Source organism: Oncorhynchus nerka, linkage group LG14 (genome assembly GCF_034236695.1).
Source record: "Oncorhynchus nerka isolate Pitt River linkage group LG14, Oner_Uvic_2.0, whole genome shotgun sequence".
Taxonomy (NCBI): domain Eukaryota; kingdom Metazoa; phylum Chordata; class Actinopteri; order Salmoniformes; family Salmonidae; genus Oncorhynchus; species Oncorhynchus nerka.
Genome location: NC_088409.1, coordinates 50,908,065 through 50,929,351, shown reverse-complemented (window position 1 = coordinate 50,929,351; position 21,287 = coordinate 50,908,065). Strand labels below are relative to the sequence as shown.

Sequence of the window (21,287 nt, the reverse complement as noted above, 5' to 3'; positions counted from 1 at the left end):
CCACGCTCTACCCTTACATTTACTGTATTCTATTATAACTGTATTTAACCAGACAAGTCAGTTGAGAACCAGTTCCTATTTACAATGATGGCCTGGCCAGTGGCGAGACTAAAGCATCTCCCGTCACTCTGTCTGTGTGTGAGTATGTGGTGTGACTCTGTGGTCAGGTTATTAATGGAAGATGGTGTGTGAGAGATGATTCCTCATTAACCCCGGTGGCCAGTGCTCAGCCAGGGGTCAGCCAGCCCCGCTCTGGGAAAGGTCCCGTATTCAGACACATGAGCGCAAACAAATGATCTTTTAATTTGCTCCAATCACAGACCGGTGTAAGTGAACTGACAGTTCTCTCTCTCTTTACCTCTCTCTCGTTCTCTCTCCACCTCTCCACCCCACTTTTTCACCCTCTCTTTCTTTCTCCCCCTTCCTCTGTCTGTTCCAACCCTGTTTCTTTTTTTTCTGTCTCCTCTCTTCCTCTCTGCGTTGTCCATCTTCACCTGTCTGTCTATCTGTCTGAGCCACTGAGAGCAGGATAGCAGGGTGCTCAGTAGGGGTTGATGTGGTGTGTAATCAGCTAGGGTTCTCAGTGGGGACAGCACCCTCTAATTGGTCTCAACTCAAACACTCCCTGAGACACAAACTGATGATTGGGGTATTATGTGTGGTTTGCGTATTATCAGGGCCTTACATGCAACGGTCCCTGGACCTCACCCACAACCTCAGAAACACACTAAAAGACAGGATCTTCATCATCTCTGCTCTGCTCTCCCTGCTCTGTCTTCGTTTTGCCCCTATTAATCCTCCCAGAAATCGGAGCCAGAGTCATAGGAACTCTCCACGTTTGGCCATAATCTTTTAATGTGGCGTACTTTAAGCCTAAGTGAGCCCATTTGGAGTGACTGTGCGCAGACTAGGATTCTCCCTATCTGTTATCTGCACAAGTGTTACTAATGGTTTTATCAATTAGGCCTCGTCCAATAACTGCATGCCTGTGATCTCCTTTAAATACAACCAGTGCAGTGCTGATTTGTGTTGTTAATGAGTGTGTGGATGTGTGTCGGACTGTATGTAGTCTCACTCTCTCTCTCTTTCCCCCCTCTTTCCTCTCTCTCTTTCCTCTCTCTCTCTTTCCTCTCCCCCCCCCTTCTCTCTCTCTCTTTCCTCTCTCTTTCCTCTCTCTCTTTCCTCTCTCTCTTTCCTCTCCCCCCCTCTCTCTCTTTTTCACCTCTCTCTCTGACTCTCTCTTCTCTCTCTTTCCTGTAATGTCTGATGTGCTTCTTCAGAAGATCCTAATGCGATGTGTACCCTAGCTGAATATATGTTTGCTTCCTAAAATGAGAGAGTCAAGTCCAGGCTAGAGTGTCGTGTTCTAACGGATCACATCCTTCTGAGTGAAAAGCATCACACTTATCACACAGATATACCCCTCAGTCATTGCTCAAAATAGGAAATATTGATCACTGTATTTATTGTATGTGTGCTTTGCGTAAGTCTATATATATCAGCACTTTTATCACTTTCTTTCCCTTAACCTCTGTACTTACCCTAGTTTTAATTTTTTCCCTTCCCCTCTTTTCCTCCCTGTAGACTCCCCAGTGAAGAAATAAATAGTTTATTGTTGATTTGCTCTGTCTTCATGTAAATGATTTAACAGGGACAATTTTATTCCTGTGGGTCCTGACCTTGTCCCTCTCTCGCTCTCTCTTCCTATCTCTCTCGTCCTCGCTCGATCCCTCTCTTGCTCTCTTTTTCTCTCTCTCTCTCTCTCTCTCTCTCTCTCTCTCTCTCTCTCTCTCTCTCTCTCTCTCTCTCTCTCTCTCTCTATCCCTGCTGCATAGCCTCCTCCTGTAGGCTGGACACTCCGTCCTTGTGGCTCTCCCCCCTTCTCCACCTCCCCACCCCATCCTCCCCACTCTCCCCCTGCCCAGACCCTGTGTGTGTGATAAATTATTCGTGGGCATGCTCCGAGGGCCCAGGGCTGCTCATTCCTACACACAGAGGGGCCGCATTGATCCGGCCTGTGGTTCAACTTAATTGGAAACACAGTTATACCTACTAGCTAGAGACACACTCGAAAACATATACACACACACACTCACTCAGAACAAACACACACACATATGCATACGCACAAGTATACACAGCACCAGCAATATACTCCAGCATGCACACACAGATTCACACGAAACATCTTCCCCTATTAGCGGGCAAAAAATAAACACAGAACATTCGCTTGGAAATAGCTCTTACAGATATCAAACACTCACAGCTCCTATACTCGCCAGCATGCACACATGCACACACAGACACACACATAAACACACACGCGCACAGGCGCATGCCTGCACACACTCACCACGCGCGTACACACACACACACACACACACACACACACACACACACACACACACACACACACACACACACACACACACACACACACACACACAGAGATGCACGCACGCACACCCTACACCGTTAAACATGCATGCTATTCCTAACCAGCAGCAGTAAAGAGGAGTAACAGTACACAGTGGAGTAATAAGAAGGCCAGGGTTATTGATCTGCCCAGCACACTGACTATCATACAGCTAATAGATTACATCAGACGCATCAGAGCAGTCAAGTCAATGAGGGGTGATCCTATTAACTGGGGATTTGTAAATAGTTGTGTGTTTGCTCACTCAGACGTCTGCCCAGGGTTTGGGAGGGTCTGTGGGGCTTGGCAAGTGGACAGAGGGTGGCTGCTATGGGGGGTTTTGGGGCATATTTAGTAGTTCTGTCTCTGGCTGTCCTGGGTAAAATGCCAGGAGGTACTCTGAGCTTTCTGAGGCTGTTTCTGCTGTGGCCCAAACCCTGCTCATGCCTGTAGGGGGAAAACAGAGATGTGGTGCCAAAACAGAGAGAAGGAAAGAGAGAGAGAGGGAGAAAGAAAGAGGGAGAGAGAGAAAGAGAAAGAAAGAGGGAGCGAGAGGGAGAAAACAGACCCACAAATAGACAGAGAGAAATTAAATCAGGTTCCCAGCCAATAGTGTGTTTTTAAGAGCAAAATGCCCTTTTCCAAATAAATAGATCTGTGTCACTGTGTGCTAAGAGACAGAGAAACCCGCGCCAGGGTTCAATAATTCATTCCCGAGTCGAGGGTGTTGGAGAGGCGCTGATTGGGCTGATTTTTTTTATTCTGTTATGATACAAAGGAGGCCGTTTGAAGTAATTTGTCCCAGAGAGAGCAGCTTGGAATACCATACAGGCTTTGATTTAGCAAAGCAAATGTAATTTAGTTGGCTTTATGCAAACCAGTCGGGGCCGGGGGGGTGCTTCTCTGATTTCACCGGAGGGGTGGGGGGTGGGGGGAGTGCACGCTAACCGAATCACGCCACAGCACTGCCTATATTTACTACAGAACATACACACACACACACACTGTGAGCAACAGTTCAAAAGTACAAAGCCCAGCTCCCCACTCTGGATCCCTTTGAAATCAAAGCCTAAAATAATTGATTGTGCTGTGCTCTCCTTTAAAAAAAAAAAAAAAGGATATTTTCTATTATTAGTGGTATTACTCCTATGGTGTACCGTAGCACTCGCCGGTTGCACTTGCCGGTTGCCAGTTTTTTGTTTGTTTTGTTGTCTATTGTAAAGGAAAGCTTTTTGAAAGCATTTCCCCACCCCCCTGAATGAGACTGAAATGATATTTCCTGCCCATAGATGACGTCTTCCAGCACCATAAATGGGTGATGCATTACGGATGTTCTTGTATTCACCATGGCCTTGGGATTGTCATATGACTGTAAGTCGCTCTGGAGAAGAGTGTCTGTTAAAGGACATACATACACATGTAAAATGACAGTTGTATTGAGCCGGGTAGAATCTCGTTCCACAATTGAAACGCATGCGTCTTGTCTAAAATGGGACTTGTTCATTAAGCCGCTATTTTAAAACCCGAAAACACTGGGACGTTGTAGTTGGACATAGTACAGTTTAGCTACAAGCTGATCGTGTTACGTAAAGGACATCAACGTGTCACAGTATGTGAGCTTGACACGGCGGCGTGGCCACAACCGTATTAACTACCTTGAATCAATCTTTGTTGCGCTTTTGCGTAGCAAAACAGGACAGCTTCTCTTCTGGCTGTCGAAGCCGACACCGGTGCTATTTATAGTCCGAGAACTTTATGTTGGAAATGGGTGGTCGACACAGTTTTTACATTCCATGCAAGTCTATTTTCTTAGCCAGTAATAATGAGTGGATAAAGGGAGAAAACCCAATTTCCTTTATGTTTTTTATATCCTGAGAAGGGCTCTCCTTGACGACCCTTTGGTCTTTTGTTAGAGAAAACGGAGCTCATATCCTCCAGCTCTCTGTGCAGTTTAAAGGTCTTAATTGGATTCCATTAGTATATTGCTTGACATGACACTTGAGTCTGCTGTATTAGAATACCCTGCTCGGGATTAAAAGTATCCTCCATTCATTCTGTCCGCCAGCCCCTTTGTTAACGTCTCCAATATACTTTGTTGAATTCATAGTTTTCGACAAATTTATTAAGCTTGAAATGACTTAAACAGAGGATTTTACTTGTAGAGGACATGCAGTAATGGGCACAATGGCAGGCCCAAATCATGTGCACTTATTCATGTGTGTGTGTCCACTTTCTATGCTAAGCCAAATATACATGTGTTTCATACCAAATCGTGTATAGCCTACGTGTGTTTTTGTGTATGTTCAACTCCCTCTAGATTTCATCATAAGGGAATATCAGGAGTATCACAAAGGAATGAATGCTTATTGCTGTGGTTTGATGCAGTGTACAAATACACAAATAGTACGTTCATGTATTTGATGATATTCGTCTTTATCTTCCCAGTCCTGACTTGACATGGAGGGATGTGCAGCATCTGATCGCCATGACAGCCAAGGTCCCCGACCCCAAAGAGCCAGGATGGAGTATCAACGGAGCAGGGTACCACATCCACGACAGATACTAGTTCCACACACGGTGTAAGGGTTTTCTTCTGGTGAAAGAGAGGCGGACCAAAATGCAGCGTGGTGGTTATTCATGTTTTTAATAAAGACGACTATACATGAACAGACTAAACAAAACAAGAAAAGTGAAAACCTAAACAGTCCTATCTGGTGCAAACACAGAGACAGGAACAATCACCCACAAAACCCAACACAAAACAGGCTACCTAAATATGGTTCCCAATCAGAGACAATGACTAACACCTGCCTCTGATTGAGAACCATATCAGGCCAAACATAGAAATAGACAAACCAGACACACAACATAGAATGCCCACCCAGCTCACGTCCTGACCAACACAAAAACAAGGAAAACACATACGAACGATGGACAGAACGTGACACACGGTGTAAACACACCACACACATCATGTATACCACATATACTGTACTGTAGCCAGTGTTGGGATTAGTTACTTGGGGAAAGTAATGTATTACATATTACTCATTGAGTTTAACAAAAGTAACATGTTACTTAACAATATTACTTTTTGTGGAAATTCATGCATTATATTACTCATTATATTACTTTGTGTTACTTTCCTGATAGTTTGTTTGATTATCGGGGGGAGTAAGGCGAGCTACTTACTAACTCAGGTTTGATAACTGGTTTCTCTTTTCATCTGTGGCACTGCTTTCCTGTGCTACTCTGAAAGTGCTGCTTAATTATCCATATATGCTGTAAGCCAAAGATCTGTACAGATTTACTATCTTTTCAGTCAAAGTCTTTCTCTAGAGCCTCCAGTTCTGGTTATAGAGCGCACGAACATGGACCCATAGAGACGTATAGATGACACACTTGCCACTATCACAGAAGCAATCAATGGCAAAGAGCATAGGTTTATCCTCTATACGTTTTCATGGAGGTAGCTGTCATGACATTTCTCCAAACAGCCTTTCTCCGCTCGCTTGCGAGAACTAAATTAAGTTGAGATCGGATCATGGAAACGCGCCCAGTAGAGATAGGATTCTGAAAGTAACGCATGCATTAGTTGACAAAGTAACTGTAACAATATTACCCAATTTTTAAAAAGAACGCTACTTTACTCATACAAGTAATCTGATTACGTAACATGTTACTTTTGTAGCACATTACCCCCAAGCCTACAAACAGCGCACATACCATTGACATATCATGAACATGATTTGACGCACGCACACAGAAACACACAGACACATACGAACTAGGGACACATGTTACATACACCACACACCTATGGAAAACACACATGCTACAGCCAAACAGTCCCACAGACAACACCTGTACCCTACACAACACATCCTACACTAGAGACAACATATATATATATACCTCAGATACTACACAATGCTACTGATATTACACCCACATTGTAAAACAGACACCCGTTTATGACTTGGGAATAAATTATTTTGGCAGGGCAGAAGTAGCGTTGTTAGTGTCACCATTCATGTGTCTGACGGGTGTGTCTGAGCGTGTATAGATGCTGTGATTTACTGCACCGAGCAGGGCTCAGGAAAATGAAAGCCCTCTCTCCTAATGTGGGGCGGCAGGTAGCCTTAGTGGTTAGAGCGTTGGGCCAGTAACCGAAAGGTTGCAAGATTGAATCCCCGAGCTGACAAGATAAAAATCTGTCGTTCTGCCCCTGAACAAGGCAGTTAACCCACTATTCCTAGGCCGTCGTTGAAAATATGAACTGACCTGCCTAGTTTAAAAATTTTAAAAAAATTAAATGCAGAGTGAGTGAGGCTTTAAGCGGCAGGCTCCCTACAGATACAGTCATATAAATTATTTTACAACGCCTTTACAATGTCAGCCGGGCAATGGCATTGCAGTAATCAGTCTAGAGTTGTAATGTATTTTTGCTCTCTCTCTCTCTCTCTCTCTCTCTCTCTCTCGAAATCTCTCTCCCCCTTCTCCCCTCTGTTCTTATCTCAGTCACTCTCTCCCGTCATCTCCCCTCTGTTCTTATCTCAGTCACTCTCTCCCCCTTCTCCCCTCTGTTCTTATCTCAGTCACTCTCTCCCCCTTCTCCCCTCTGTTCTTATCCCAGTCACTCTCTCCCGTCATCTCCCCTCTGTTCTTATCTCAGTCACTCTCTCCCCTTCTCCCCTGTTCTTATCTCAGTCACTCTCTCCCCCTTCTCCCCTCTGTTCTTATCTCAGTCACTCTCTCCCGTCATCTCCCCTCTGTTCTTATCTCAGTCACTCTCTCCCCCTTCTCCCCTCTGTTCTTATCTCAGTCACTCTCTCCCCCTTCTCCCCTCTGTTCTTATCTCAGTCACTCTCTCCCGTCATCTCTGTACTTTATCTTTCCTTCTATCTGTCTTTTTTGTCTCCGCCTCGATACTGTTTCTCTCTCTCTCTCCTTCCTTTCTCTCTCTTTCTTTTGGTCTAATCCTCCTCTCGCTCTCTCTCTCTCTCCTTCCTTCCTCTCTCTTTCTTTTGGTCTAATCCTCCTCTCGCTCTCTCTCTCGGCGACATGTAGTAAAACAGATTATAACCCGCCTGTTTCTCTGAGAAGAATAGATTCATTAGATTATAATGATTCATCACATCACAATGCAGTTGTTGCTGAAATACATCAATTTGGGTGATGTGGCTGAGGACGGTAATGCCCTGATCATACTGTTGCTCTGTTCTCAGTAATTACAACTAATGGTTCATTGCGGGGATAAAGACCGTCGGAGCAGTGCATGGGTTTAGGGTCACTTAACATGGGTACAGTTGTTAGGAGATGGGGATAAAATACAACATATTTTAGGATTAGGCTAAGAGGAGATATCGTGTTGCAGTAGAAATTAGGGGAGAGTGTGATGATGCTGGCTATTGCCTCGTTCACGTAAACATGTTTCTCTACAGGTCAAGAACAGTTTTATTCTACGATGGTAAAGTATATGAAAGCTGATTGAAAAACATGGTTAACAAAGCAGAAACAACACCACAAATTCACACGACACATTAAAGATGGCAAATGTAGGAGTATTCCCAAAGAGGTTCAGGTGTAAGGAAGTCCGTTGGGTAGGGAGTGGGATCTGGGATGGGTTTTTCCCTCTGGTTCTCTGAGGATCGGGTTTACTTTTCAGGAACGATTGTCGAGGTTATAGCGGAGTTATAGCTGTGTCGGGAGGTGTATTTCTGTGCATGATATATGTGTATGTGTTGTGTACGAGTGGTGTTTGCGTAGTTTGTGGTTTAGTTTAACAAGGTAGGCTAAAGGTTTCATTGGGGACATGTGTGTACTGTATTGAGGACAGATGGCTGTTGTGATAGGAGCAACTGCATGGTGTTACGTGTAAATGAGTGAAGAGGTGTGGAGTCAGGCGCAGAGAGCAAAGGATGTGGGAAAAACAACACGCTTTAATGTCCTGGAAACATCACATGTACAAAAGTGGAAACACAAATGAACAGAAATATAAACGGACAGCGTGAAACCCAAATGCCAACCAAAATACACTCAAACAAAGAAACAGGAGAACAAGCCCGCACGAAACAGAAGCGGACTGAACAGACTATATATAACCCTATCCTAACAACCAAACAAGAAACAGGTGCTACCAATTAGACAGAACTAAACAAACACAGAACAACGGATCGGCGATAGCTAGTAGACCGGCGACGACGACCGCCGAGCGCCACCCGAACAAGAAGGGGAGTCACCTTCGGTAATATTCGTGACACATGGCTTCTAGGGCTGCAATAGAATAGTTGTTTCACAGGAGGTTGATGTAGAGGAGAAAGGGGGGCGAGTGTATACCCAGAATTCCATCTGCGTGACCTCCATATAGACTACGGAGCTTTAGAAACACTGATGTCGTAGACCGACCCCCAGCTCCCATCGCCACGGCGACAATAAACATGTCAGCCGCCACACGCCAGCGCAATCTGCCATCAGATTTACTGTGCGTGAAATATGCCAGCTCTTTTATTGGTCTAAAGGCTTGTCACTCATCATTTATTGTCTGTTGCTAGGCCTGCTGGGATGTCAGTGAGTTGCCTGCCCCCTCTGGAGCAAGAGAGAGAAAGCGAGAGAGAGAGGGAGGGAGAGAGGAAGCGGAAAAGGAGGCGCAGAGTGAGCGAGGCAGAAGGAGAGAGAAGGGGGCAGAGATTGGAAGAAGGGAGGGGGAAGAAATAGAGAGAGTGATGGAGCTGGAGAAAAAGAGCAAAAAATAACATGCATCCATCCTATTTCATTGTGAAATGGGTTTATCATGTTGACAGAGTAACAGTGTCAGTGCAAGCCCAGGTCCATACAAATGAAGCAGCTCTGGCACCCCCTCATACAGCTTTGTATTCCTTTGAACACTGACACCTATTGATCATGTAGTTGACAGTGGAAAAATGTATCTCTGGTTAGTATCTTCACTTGAAGTGTCTGACCCAGAAATAGCAAGTCGGGGTGTGTCAGCACTTGGGGAAGATATAGTCCAAAGCACTGCAAGTCCAAACAGGCTTCATTTCCTTTAATCTCTGGATAGAATAGGTGAAACTATTGTAATTACACCGTGGAAGATTGGACGGAAAATAATTGAGAGAAAAGATCAAAGAAATGGTGCCGTCCCTGCAAAGACAAAGTGAATATCAAGGAGAATGAAAAGCGAAATGGTATTAAAAAATTTAAAAAGAAAGAAAAAAATGAGAAGATTCCAATCCCCCTTTTTGAAAAATGATGCTCCGCTCATGGAGAACTATTAGAATGTTTACATTTGCGGCATTTTGTTCCATATCAAAATAATTAATTGCCTCCGTTTTCAAATTAAAAGTACATTACAATGCAATTAAGGATGCAAATGAGTCTAGGCCTGTCGCATACAGCCAGAGAAAGTGAGAGACGGAAATAGAGAGAGAATGTGGTGATGCATGAGAGTTGGTGTGCATTTTTGTGTATTAGTAGTAATGTATCTTTGTGTGTGTCCATGTGTGTGTCCATGTGTGTGTCCATATGTGTGCATTTGTTTGTGTGTGCATTTTTATGTGCGTGTGTGTTTACGTGTGTGCGTGCATTTTCTGTGTGTGTGTGTGTGTGTGTGTGTGTGTGTGTGTGTGTGTGTGTGTGTGTGTGCATTTGTGTTGTATGCTAATGCATGCATTTGTGTGTGTCTTTGAATGAAGAGGATCATGTTTGAATTGTGTCCTCTTAAACAACTACAGGGTAATCAGGTCACTCTTCCCATAGTAACTAATGGACCATAGGATGGTACATATCTCTTACACACACACTAAGATCCTCCTTGTTTTGTATCTTATAACTAGGCATACACATCAATACAAAACACACACAACACAGCACACCGCAAAACACCCCTCTCTGTCTTCCCTCCCTCCCTCGGGCTGTGACCTCCAAGCCAGCGTTTCATGAAAGATTTCTCCATCCCTGCCGAACTGTGGACCGTAAAACATCATTTTGCCATAACGTTCCCTCTTTGGAGAGAAAACAGATATAAAAGTATATAGCGTGTGGTTTACTGCGGCCCCTTCACCCATCCTGGCAGAGGCACCGGCTGATGGATGCTCCACATCGCCCGCCTTTTAATTGCTCGTAAATTTTTGATCCAGGGGAAACGCCACGTTCTCCTTGTCCCCTCGGCGACATGGGTGACAGAGCAGCTGGAGGGGGACAGGGTGAGGGACTGGGAGGTGTGTGTGTGTGTGGGGGGGGGGCTATAAAAGACCCTGACACAGACAGAAGAACCATGGAGACAACAGAACAGGAATATCTAGGATAGAGGACAGGATGCAGACGATAGAAACAACGTTTGAACATGAGAATAAAAAGTTCAAGCTGTGTCTTATATGTTGATTTATTGACAGGTACTTTGAGTATCAAGTCTCATTTAATTCAATCTGAGAATAATGTTTCATTGTGTGTGTGGGTTGGTCTGGGCCTGTATTGCAAGGAGCTTGTGTACAACTGACACTCATGTCATTTGGACACACTTTTAAGGGGGTTACGGGCTGGAAGCTTGCCTTACCACAAAATAAAACAGATTTTCTTGCTGTAGCTTGGTTATTTTGAAACGAAACTCCTGATGTTTGCGCAAATTGCCTGCCTCAGAAACCTAAAAGAATTATACGAGAAGCTTGGTTGAAAACTAAACACGGAGAGTTCTTTAAGCACTGAAATATAGTCTGCTAAATTTGCATACTCACAGGCCGTTGTGGTAAAGTAGTCCTTTAAGTGCCTTTACAGTGTTGACAGTAATGGATGAAAGTGAGCAGTTTGATAAATGACTCATCAGAATTCACATCTCTGTGACTGGTGGGTCCCCGAGTGGAACGGATGTGCATATGGTCTTGTTTTGTTGTGAATTATGTTGAGGTGATTATACAGATACAGTACATCCAGAAGTATTTAGGTTTGCTTGACCATTTCCTGTAGTGTAAAGAAAAACATGCGGTATAGATATAATTGTGAGTGGGGGGTAATCAGAGGTAAAAGTGATTATTAAAACGTTCTATAGAAGGGGAGTATCTAAATCAATGACAAATAGGAAATGTGAAGCTTTAATGTGAAATCATGCAAATATCTATACAATTACATCACAATTTGGAACAATTTGAAATGATCAGGTCTAATGGTTTTTGATACACCTTGTGTGTATTGGCTCAATGTAAATGTATGCCACCTCATCACTGTGCTAGTACAGTTTACTATGGATAGAGACTGCATATGAGATTTCCGGGGACTCCTCTGTACCAGACTAGCTTGTTCTTTGAAGGAAACTAAATTAAATTCTCTCTCACCTCCCTCCCTCGCTCCCCACTCCCTGTTCTCTGTTCTGCTCTCTGTCCTCCCTGCTGTCCGGGCCTGCTGTGTGAGTGTTCTTGGCCAGTCTCATTAGTTAGTGTTCCACTAGGTGGGTCTGTCTATAGTGATCTCTCCTCACATTGATTCTGATCCCTCTACACCCAGCAGCAGCCCTGGATGGCCAACACACACATTGATATTCCACGGGTCACTGTCTAGGGCCAGGGGTTAGAGGTCAGAGGGCACTCTGTATGGCTCACGCTCATCTTTTCAGGCTCATCAATGTTTAGGAGCAAGTACAGGGGAGGGGGACGATTGAATCACACACACATACTAACAAAAACACACATACTGTACATACCGTGGGTTGGAACCGATGTAGGGAATAGAACCAAAAGCCGGAAAATAACAGCATTTTTCGAGGAATGGAGACAGATCTGGAAAATGAAAGTGATCTCTAGTGGACCATATTTTAATATATTCCTAATATCTACGATATAATTATGTAATTCAGGGAAGTTCTGGTGCTAGTAAAAGCCTAATCACATGTCATGTCATGATGTTCGATGCTTCAGGCCAAGCCCCCTACATGTCCACCCCACTCTCTCGCTCTCTACCCACCTGTGAAATTTCAGTTGTATATCATTTAGGTTTCAACCCCATATACATACACACCTGCATGGACGCACACACATACTGTACACACACTTCCACTCGACCGATACACAATGGCCAGGGCTTGTTCTGCTGGCCACAGAGGGAGAGAGATGGGTTACCATGATCAACCTCGCCAGCATCACCCCCAATTACTCATTCTCTTAAAGGCCTATTAAAACATAATTGCCCAGCGATTTACATCCAAGTTAATGTGGCCCTGGATAATGTATTATTTTCCATAAGCCTTTTTCTTTTGTGTTGAAAAGGAGAGAGAGACTGTAATTTCCTGAGTCATGAGGAAAAGGCATGTTGGCAGCCGAGTGTAATTGTTTAAAGCCCCTCGCAGACACCTTCCAGTCGCCCCTTTTAATCCTCGTTATCGCTCTCATTAGCCTGAGGTCAAAGGTCACCCAGCGCCCCAGAAACACAAACACAGGCACCGTGGAGGGGCGGGAGAGTGGGGTCCTTCTCCTATCTGTACACTCTACTGCGGCTCCACCGAGGATGCATCTCCCACCCCTGCTTAGGGCTTAGGATGTGTGTTGGAGGCTAGTTGAGCCACCTCACCTCTGCTTGTTGTCTGTCTGCAGGAATCAGGACCTTGTTTTCCCCCCAGTGTCCCTCTCTAATTGAAGCTAATAATGATCAATTTAAGTAATTAAGTGCTTTGCCTGCTTGGATGAGGGCTGACTGGTGAATGCATTTGCAGAGCAGGGCTGCACTTGTCTACCTTCCCTGCTGCTACCGGTGGGGCTGTGGATGGAGGATGGAGCTGAGGGTAGGGTTGGAGGTTCCAGGGTCACGTCAATAAGCAGGCTCCCTGCAGCTCCTCTGGCTTACATGCACTGCTTGGCCAGGACTCAGCACACACACGCATGTACACACACACGCACACACAAATATACACACATATAGCTATCCATCTCATGGTGCATGCAGTCAGCTGGGGTGTTGGTGGGAATCTGTTTCATTAGTGCTGCTTCTTTCATCGCCCTGACTGGATCTAGGGATGAGCTGGGGATATCCCATTTATTCACTGGCCCCCACGTCCCTCTCCATATGGCCCCGGAACCTGCCTCTCCCTCCCTGGTCCCGTGTTAGTGGAAAGCAATTGTGTGGAATGTGTAAGAATTAAGTGTCCCATCATTCAGAGTAGACATGCAATTAGAGGAGCTTGAACCAGTTTCCAGCAGACAAGCTCCGAATCCTGTCACTATAACTCACACCCAGCTCTTTCTTCCCTGGTTCTCAGGGAGTGGCACACGCACCCACGTGTACGTGGGTACACACGCAAACATGCACGCGTGCACATATGCACGGACACACACACAAAACACACGCACACTGACACACACAGTGGATGTAAACGGAAACTTTAGCGCCCATATTCGCATGCTAAAAGCACACCCACAAGGACATGCAGAAGCCTCCCTTACTGCACTATTGCATTCAAGCATAATGCAGTTCTAGCTGTGTGATAAGAGACGACACATACCTACTGCTGTGGGTGCACACCATTTCTGTTTGCTCACATGGGTATGATGCACCCCTTGCCATTCTTCAGTCAGCTCTTCCATCTCTAGTCTAATACCTCTAAGCTATTGAGCTAACCAGGAATGGCCTCTGCTGTATGCTATACGTCCTAGACACATTTTTTTGCTCAGAATTTCATCGCTGTCGTCGAGCAACTAAGTACAAAATAGTGAATTGCAGACATAGGGAGATAATTGCCGTTCACGCAAAAATTTTGGCAAGCGCCTTTCCCACGAGACCCTGATGAAATGGTGCTTCAGCCCCCCGAAACTGTCATTCTTAATGAAATGGTAATTACTAACACAGCCGAACAGCTGAGGGGCCCGCCAAGCTCAGCTAGCAGGACAAACTGGCTACACAAACCAGGAGAGACTACAGACACGGAGATAGAAAGATTAGGGGGAGACAACAGAGAAGAGAAGAGAAGAGAAGAGAAGAGAAGAGAAGAGAAGAGAAGAGAGAAGAGAAGAGAAAGATACGAGAGATGTGGAGAGAGAGCCCATGAGGAAAACCGAGGGAGAGAAAAAATACAGACACAGACAGAAATACGGAGGAGGAGAGAGAAACAGAGAAAGAGAAAGATACCGATGGAGAGAGAGAGCCCAGGGAGGAAAACGGAGAGTGTAGAACAAGAGAAAGGCAGATACAGATACACAAGAGAGGGAAGGCAAAACATAGCTTGTTTAAGAGTTGTGTTGTAATTGTGAAACTGCAACACACCCTGTACTGTAGATTGGGGGGTGTCTCCACAGTAGCGTTACTCATTAATAAGCCTGGCTGTTTTCGGAGTGTGGCTGTCGTTGCGAGGGAGGGGAGCGTTTGTTAAAAGGGGCCACGCAGCCCCGATAATTGATTGCTTTGTAAGTGAACGTGCCTTTAACCTTTGGGAGGTCAGGCCCGGTCAGATGCCATCAGTCCCGGGGGTTTGAACCGCCTGCAGCCATTTGTCTTGTGCCGCTCCATTGTCTGTGGAGCCGATTTGTCGAGCGTGAGATGCTTTAGGTGTTTAGATTACAGGCGGAGTGGGAGAAGAAGAAAAAAAGTGCCACCCCAAACAAAGGGCTCTGCTGGGATCTCCCACTGATCTGCGCGGGCAGGGAGCCAACAACCCAGGGTGCTGAAACTGAAGGGGCCCTGCCTGAAACAGAGCCACATACAACCACAATGGAGGCTGAAGCACACAGCCCAGTGTGGGCCTTGAAACCCAGCCAGCACGAAGCCTGAATGGGAGCCAATGTGAGGTTTGAACCGCTGCCAGAATGGTGACATGAGATAGAGCCAGAATGGTGCCTTGAGACTGAGCTAGAATGGCAATTTGAGACTGCAGGCTTTGGATGTTGCTGCTCTTTTACACAGGGAAACTGGGGTCCCGGGTTGGAGCGGTGAATACTGGAGGCCTTTAAACCACCCTGCTAACCTCCCAGGTATTTAGAGCTGTCATTCATCATGGCTGTAGAGGCAGGCTGCACTGAGGTGATTTATCATAAAGATTATCAGGGCCTCTGGCCATCGCGTCACTCACACACCGACATACACACACACACACATACACACACGCAGGCAAGCAGCCCACCTATAGGACACCACACAGACAAGGTCACACGCACTGCTACACTCTGACTGGTGTCTCTACGATTTATAGATACCGCCACAACTCAGCGTGGTCTATAAAATCCAGATGAATATGGAGAATCCATGGTCTCAGGGCAGAGTCTGAGCTCTCCCTTGACGACTTGTAAAACCGGCCCAGAGGCGGCTCTACCCTGCTAACTCTCATGGCCAGCCTGATAGATGTATTAATTATGGACACCTTTTTCTTCTTGCTTTTTTGTACATCTTCTCCAAGCCAATTACGCTGAGCCTCTGAACTGTATGTGTTTTGCTACAGAGAGGCAAGGTAATTAAAGATATGGTTCATTCAATCCCACTTTTAATAGAACGATCGTTTAATGTAATAATATATGAGTGGATCCAAAATAATATAATTTCCAATGAATGAAAGAATCTATATGTGTAATTGTTACTTAATTAGTGAGGGAGACAGGAAGGAGAAGTCCTGTGTGTGCGTGTGCGCATGCATGGGTGCTCATGCATGGGTGCGCGCATGCATGGGTGCTCATGCATGGGTGCGCGTATGGATGCTTGTGCATGTGTATATGTGCATCGTGTGTGATATGCTGGCTTTCTTGTTGATTAGGAGGCTTAATGAGCAGCAGGAGTATGAGAATGGGGGCCAGTGTGGTGATGTGATTTTGACCTCTGACCCTGATTCCTGATTGGGTGTTTATATTGAATTAGACGGTGTTGGATAAACACAGAGACGATCCAATTTCTATCCTTAATACAGTCAACTTCATCAGCTAGTCTTCTTTCTTCACATTGGATGTGACTGAATTTAAATGTGGCTTCTGACCTAAGAAATATATGTTCTTGCTTGTGTACCCAAAGTATTTGATTGATGGGTCAGTAAATAAAGTGGGCTGAGTAAGGGAAGGGAAAGGGGATACCTAGTCAGTTGCACAACTGAATGCATTCAACCGAAATGTGTCTTCAGCCCAACCCCTCTGAATCTGTGTGTGTGTGTGTGTGTGTGTGTGTGTGTGTGTGTGTGTGTGTGTGTGTGTGTGTGTGTGTGTGTGTGTGTGTGTGTGTGTGTCACATCAACAGGGCTACAGTGGAGAGGGTCAAAAGTTTCACGTTCCTCTGAGTGCACATCACTGAGGATCTGAAATGGTCCCTCCACACCAACACCCTGGCGAAGAAGGTGCAACAGCTTCTCTTCAACCTCAGGAGGCTGAGGAAATTTGGCGTGGCCCCTAAGACTACAGATGCACCATTGAGAGCATTCTGTCGGGCTGTTTCACCACCTGGTACGGCAACTGCATCGCCCGCAACCACAGAGCTCTCCAGAGGGGGGTGCAGTCAGCCTAATGCATCCTTGGGGGCACACTGCCTGCCCTCCAGGTCATCTACAGCACCCGGTGTCACAGGCCAAAGAAATAATCAAGGCTCTCAGCCACTCGATCCACGGCCTGCTTACCCTGCTACCATCTAGCAGTTGGAGACAGTACAGGTGCATCAAATCTGGGACCGAAATAAATAAAAAAAACAGCTTCTCCAGACTGTTTAACAGCCATCACTAGCCGGCCCCACCCAGTACCCTGCCCTGCACCTTAGACCCTGTTGCTAGCCGGTTACCACCCGGTATCCTGCCCTGCACCTTAGACACTGTTGCTAGCCGGCTACCACCCGGTACCCTGCCCTGCACCTTAGACACTGTTGCTAGCCGGCTACCATCCGATACACAACCCTGCACCTTAGACACTGTTGCTAGCCAGCTACCACCCGGTACCCTGCCCTGCACCTTAGACCCTGTTGCTAGCCGGCTACCACCCGGTACCCTGCCCTGCACCTTAGACACTGTTGCTAGCCGGCTACCATCCGGTACCCTGCCCTGCACCTTAGACACTGTTGCTAGCCGGCTACCACCCGGTACCCTGCCCTGCACCTTAGACACTGTTGCTAGCCAGCTACCACCCGGTACCCTGCCCTGCACCTTAGACACTGTTGCTAGCCGGCTACCATCCGGTACCCTGCCCTGCACCTTAGACACTGTTGCTAGCCGGCTACCATCCGGTACCCTGCCCTGCACCTTAGACACTGTTGCTAGCCGGCTACCATCCGGTACCCTGCCCTGCACCTTAGACACTGTTGCTACCTGGCTACCATCCGGTACACAACCCTGCACCTTAGACACTGTTGCTAGCCAGCTACCACCCGGTACCCTGCCCTGCACCATAGACACTGTTGTTAGCCGGCTACCATCCGGTACACAACCCTGCACCTTAGACACTGTTGCTAGCCGGCTACCACCCGGTACACAACCCTGCACCTTAGACCCTGTTGCTAGCCGGCTACCACCCGGTACACAACCCTGCACCCTAGAGGCTGCTGCCCTATGTACATAGAGTCATTGAACACTGGTCACTTTAATCATGTTTACACATCGTATGTAGCTACTGCTGTACATACTGTTTGTATTTAAATACTGTAATCTCGATTTATCTCGTTCTAATATTTCTACTACCATACATATAGCGTTTTAGTTACACTGTTTATACACATTGCATATTTATTTATTTATATACTATAGCTCACTATAGACAAAGCTAACTCTAATATATCTACTGCTGTACATATCATTCTTAGTATATATTGTGTAAATATCGTGTGTATATATGTATAGATTGCATTTGGATTACTGTTACAGTGCTACTTCTGTTGTTGATTGGATGCGTTCCTACATTTCTTGATTTTGACATTTTATTTAAAACGTTAAATTGTTTTATTATTTGTGTACTTGTTTGACATTTTACTGCATTGTTAAAAGCTAGCAACATAAGTATTTTGCTGCACCCGCTATAACATCTGCTAAACTGTTTACACGACCAATAAACTTTGATTTGATTTTGATTTGTGTGTGACACACAGCTGTGCCCAGAGGGACAGGGGAAGTGGAGCGCTGCACTTCCTGCGGGAGGGGGGCTTTCTCTCGGCGGGGGTGTGCAGCAGGCGTGCGGACAGCGTCTACACCCCCACCCCACCCCCACAGCGCTGCGGGCGAGAGGAACCCCGTGCTCTCCACCCCCACTAATGTATAATTCATGCTAAGTAGCCATTTTTATGTTTTGCTAGAGGGAGAGAAAAATACAAGAAATTTCAAAATAAGGTTGCCAGTTTTTTTCCCCAATCCAGAGTTAATTTGCGATACCACACAATTAGTCGACACAGAATCTGAGGATATATGGCTGCCCTAGAGTTGCACCAGTAATAACCAAGGGAGCAAAATTCACCCAATAACTTTGTCCCGAGTGTTTCAAGTCCCTAAAAGTGCCTGATGGAGAGAGTTGCTAACAAGAGTATATGAATCTCTATATGGACTAATGAACCCCAAATGCCCCATGGCAACAAAAAAAAGTCCATATCAGACCAATGACTGTGGGTATCAGACACTTTAATAAACTAAAAAGGAGAGATTCAACTATGTTTGATGCTCATGTACTACACTATAGATGACAGATGTGTTCTAATCTATGGTATCAAGGACTAGTTACTTTGCTCAGCAACAAAAACAAACAAAAAACTCTTGGGACCTTGAACGGTATCTTCTGCCAAGTTTTTGGCACTATTCTCACTCACGAGGGCCCCAGCCTTCCGAGGGACCGGGGCTTGGTGTGCATCCAACAAAAGTGTCCCCCCAGAATTTCATCTTCAAACCCACTTTGAATTTGTGTTTGAATTAACACTCAGGCGACAAATCAAAATATGTTGAACGCTAATAATGAGGTCACCTGCTATTGATCCTTAAAATGTTCCTAGATAAGTCTCCTTGTGTAAAGGGATGTTTACACTGTTGTTTCTTTGAGTGATAGGCCCAGTGATGGACGGTCATTTTGCTGCCCTCTCTTTCTCTCTCTCTCTCTCTCTGAAGAGACTGTACCAGGGCCTGTGCCAAACCCATAATTTTCTCCTGCCAGATATTTCATTAAACTTTTAACTCTTTGCAAGGTAATTCACTTGACATTTCAGGAGAATGGTTTTAACACTACTTATTGTTGCCTCTGCAATTTACTGTCAGATGGACACTTGTCTAATACATCTCCAAAAGCCATTTAAAGGAAACCTAAAAGGAGTGTCAAATGCTGTGAAAACCATCAATATTTCAGTCCAATAAATTGTATTGTGTGTCTTACAATTAACATTTAAAACCAACAAAGGAGGAAAGTGTTTTATGGCAAGGCCTTGCGCTGTGTAGGTCCCAGTGGCACCGATTTAATTAAGACCTCTTGTCTTAATTACTTAATAAGCCTAATTAGTAACATTTCTGGAGAGAGGTATTTGGCTGTAAGTGAGATGAAAATCGGTGGAATTTCCATTTGTCCATTTGTTATTTCGTTTAAGTCCAAAGTTAATCAAATCAATGTATGTGTGTTGTACAGCTCGGGGAGATGTTTGATCACTGTGGGATTTGTCAGGACCTCCAATCCTGCATTAAACACATACTGCTGTGAATCATGATACATACGGATAAAAAAAACATAATAATCTAGGCTAATAGCTTGTAAAACCACAGAAAGAGTCTGTGCAGCAGTCGGATCAAGCCTATAATACTGCCGGTGTTTTGTCATTGTTACCTGCCATACATAGACAGATGTGTGGAGGAGAGGGGGTGAGAGGAGGGTGTGGAGTGGCGGCTCGCCGTGTCACTGCGGCGATAAGCAGGGGCCGAACCCACCAATCACATGGTCTGCCGCTGGCACATTCCTGGCCACTTAATTAGGGGTTGTTGGTACCACAGAAGGTGTCACCAACCTTTTCACTGGGAGAACAGATGGTGTCCTTTTTCTGAGGTCCTGCCAATGCCCCACTCTCCCGCGCTCCTGGGAAAATGACCTAACTCAAAGGCAGCTGCTTAGTCCAGCTTGAGTGATTCTTTAGTGACACTTCTATTGAGGACTTAGCAGTGCGTACCACTGCAGAGAGAGAGAGGGGGGGGGGGGACCAAGAGGACTGTATCCCTTACCAGTCATTAGTTCTGTGTTTTTACAATGTTGTGATATATGGAGTTATATTAGGCTTACAAATCCATGTTTCTTAGACACCGACTGCAGAAAGGAAGTGAGGGTCGGACCTCAAAAGTGCGTGACGAGTTCACATTCTGCGTGTGGAATCACCTCCCCCCACCACAACCAGATGGTGTGAATGTCAACAGAGAATGGTCCTGTCCTGGGTAGGACTGTCTGGGGAACAAAAAATGAAAGGGTTCCTCGACAGTTACAAAGAGGGGCCATGGAGAGACTGTGAGGGGAGAGGCCTGAGTCCTAATAGATAAAAAAAAGAACAGGAGAGTTGTGAGAGGGCAGAACTTGCCACTGGGGAGTGAAAGGAGATGCAGAGAATCTGAGGCTGCAGATTGGTCTGGAAGGGGGTCAGGGTTTTAACATGCCCCGTGCTGGGTGGACAGAAGATGGCCTGTCACTCATTCGTCAGCTTGACTCAGACTGGGGAACCAGAGGGGTTGAATAGAGCGTATGGGACCATACAGCGCAGGCAGAATCACAGGGTCACATGACTGTTTTGTTATTGGAGGCTGGGGATATCTAGTTTGCCTGCATATGGTATATCTGTTGATTTTTAGATACATTTTGCACTTTGTAAGTTTAGTTTTAATATTAGCTCTTGGGATTTTCTTTTTCATTCATACCCTTTCGTTTAAGACTTGTGAAAGAAATGCAAATGGTTATACAATAGGAATAATGTTTGTTTGTTTTGCTTTCTGATTAATAATTTA

At 45.5% G+C, this 21,287-nt stretch overlaps 1 pseudogene; it reads left to right on the top strand.

Moving 5' to 3' along the window:
* The window catches only part of LOC115141402 (PC3-like endoprotease variant B), a 118,275-nt pseudogene that overhangs the window by 70,293 nt on the left and 26,695 nt on the right, over positions 1 to 21,287 (top strand).